The sequence below is a fragment of the Ictidomys tridecemlineatus genome, chromosome 3 (assembly GCF_052094955.1).
Source record: "Ictidomys tridecemlineatus isolate mIctTri1 chromosome 3, mIctTri1.hap1, whole genome shotgun sequence".
Classification (NCBI taxonomy): Eukaryota; Metazoa; Chordata; class Mammalia; order Rodentia; family Sciuridae; genus Ictidomys; species Ictidomys tridecemlineatus.
Window position 1 is genome coordinate 24,814,999 of NC_135479.1, and position 2,728 is coordinate 24,817,726.

At 43.1% G+C, this 2,728-nt stretch overlaps 1 non-coding gene across 1 annotated transcript; it reads right to left on the reverse strand.

Moving 5' to 3' along the window:
• Positions 1–2,654: 2,654 nt before the first annotated feature.
• On the reverse strand, positions 2,655–2,728 carry Trnag-ccc (transfer RNA glycine (anticodon CCC)). Its single transcript has one exon. It is a non-coding gene; the product is annotated as a tRNA-Gly (tRNA).

Consider the following 2,728-nt stretch of genomic DNA (forward strand, 5'->3'; position numbering starts at 1 on the left):
TAAAATGCAGGGGGTAGTGGGCAAGATTTTTCTCATCAGGGAATGTGTCTCCTTTTTTCCCCTTTCTCTGACTGGCACCCCAGTGGACCTTGACCTCTTGGGGCTAGCCTGTAGTTCTTTAGATGGAAGTATTACTTTTCTGCAAGTTGAACCTCAAAGCAATTTACATACTTTCTGTTAGTGAATGCACAGAACTAAAGACTAAGGAGGGGTGTTATATATTGTACTGTAATCCAGATATTCTGGATCTGTCAAGCTAAAGAAAGACTATTGAACTGTAAACATTCTACTCATGTTGGTGTGATTAGTCTTTAGAATTTAGAATACCAGGAAGGGGAAGTGCTGAGGGCCATTGTCAAGTAGGAATGATGCATCGAAATTTCCTTGCCAAGTGTACTCCATGCTGCTTAGAGGACATTCGATGGGACATTGCATGCATGCTTTAATAAGGTGACCTTGCTCAAGGACCAAGGCGGATCCGGGTTTAGAGCTGATCAGGTTTGAGGAAGTAACCGGCTCCTTGAGTTTAAGGCGTTGCCAGTTTAAGACAATGGGTTTTAGGGAAGTTGGAGGTTGAAGATTATTGCTGGGATTAGGGTGTTCCTGCTGCTTGTTCCCGTTGAGTTCTCATGAGATTAAAATGGGATTTGGAGATAGCCTCGTGGAGTAGGTGAATTGTGTGGGCAGACGGCAGAACGCAATTGCCCCTGGACCTGTGTGGAGGCAGTGTGAGAGCGGGAATAAAGAATTGCTGTTTGAACCTACAAAGGTGTGTGGTGGCTCGTGATTCTGGTGCCAAGCCGAGACCTTGACAGGGCAGTAACCTTGCAAAAGGTAACTCACCAAGGAGTAGTCACTTGAGATCACATGCAGGGGCAGGGATGATCTGGTACAGGTGGACAACTTCTCCTAAACTACTTTCTTTGGGAGTCAAAATTTGCCTTGGGAACTTACTAACCACACCCATTTGAAATCTTTCCTTTTATGTTTCTTTTTGTCTTCCTCTAAATAGGAGGGGGCAAATTAGTAGAGAGGCAAAGAAGGGATTAAAGATAGTTGGGAAATCTCTCCCGACAACGCTGCACCTTTAGTTGTAGCATGGGCTGCCTGGTTTTCCTTTATTATATCCTTTATTATTTCTTTTTTTAAATTTCTTTTTGTAGTTGTAGATGGACAAATGCCTTTGTTTTATTTATTTTTATGCAGTGCTAAGGATAGAACCCAGTGCCTCACACATGGTAGGCAAGTGCTCTACCATTAAGCCATAACCCCAGCCCCTCTCCTTTATTATTTCTGAATCTCCACTCTGATGTTCTTTAAAGTGTACAACATCTACCTTTGAGGGGTGTTTACTGCCTGAAGGATTCTGAGAATCTCCTTTTCATTTTTTTCCCTTGCTGGTATTGAAGATGACTCTCTCTCTCTCTCTCTCTCTCTCTCTCTCTCTCTCTCTCTCTCTCTCCCCCCCCCCATATTGTTCCATGAGCATGGATCACTGAGAAGGTATATCTAGATTCCGTATATACATTTAGTAGCTTTTCTTTTTCCAGTTCCAAGCCCCAAGTCAAAGCTATTGGAAGGTTTCTTGCTTCCGTGGTCCCATGGAGAGGTAGCACAGGGTAAGCAGCCCCTCTGTGGCCATTTATTATGGAGTTACTTCTGTCTATAAACCATGATTTCAACATTAGGTAGAGGCTCACTTGGAAGGTCTCTCCTGGAGCATACCTGGCTGACCAGTTCTGAGCAGTCATATAGTCATGGGATGCAGGCAGCAAGATGTTAGGGTTAAGTATCTGTCAGAGTTTTAAAGTTGGAGTAGGAGGAAGAGTCTAGCAACAGAGCCCGGTACTGTAACAATCTCCTCTCTGACAACCAAGGTGACCCTTGGTTTCCAAGGTACTGTTGAGTTGGTGTGGGGCAAGGACCTATCCCAAAGTCAGTTTTTATACTTCCTTAATAAGCAGGAAGACAGATGGCACTTCTCACAGGCAATCTGGTCATCCTTTGGCAACTGTCTCTTAAAGGGGTCCAGAGTTTGGGTTAGTATCCCAACTGCTGTCTCCTACTTCTTATTTACATACAAACCAAAAAGTGGAACTTCCACTGGCAAATCCTTCCTTCCTTTACTTATTTTTCAATCTGGAGATTGAACCCAGGGCCTTGTGCAGGCCAGGCAAGTACTCTACCACTGAGTCATGTCCCTAATCCTTAAAAGTCTGGATCTGATAGTTCATGCCACTCAAAGTAGTCAGCCTCTTTATTCATAATCTAAAGGTTTAGCTATTAAGCCAAAGTTAGAGACTCAGATGCAGCAGAAAACAGCCTTCCCCAAAAACCTCTTACCTACTTTCAGAGTTTTGGTGGTGACATTTGGCAATGGTCAACTTTCTTTCCTAAGGTATGCTGAACTGTTCTTGTGAAATAATAAACCCCAGGTACCTGAGAGTTTCCTTAGGTGTCTCTGCCTTTTCTTTTGATACCTTTTACACTCTATCAGCCAAAGAGTTAAGGGCCTTGATGGTAGATATTTTTGGAAGACATTGTTAATGTACATTATCAACAAAGAATTTGCCGTCCAGAATATAATAAAAATGCCTATAAATCAATTAAGAAAGAAAATGTCAAATAAACCTTTGTGTGTGTGTGTGTGTATGTGTGTGGTACTGGGGATTGAACCCAGGGCCTTGTGCATGGGAGGCAAGCACTCTACCAACTGAGCTATATCCCC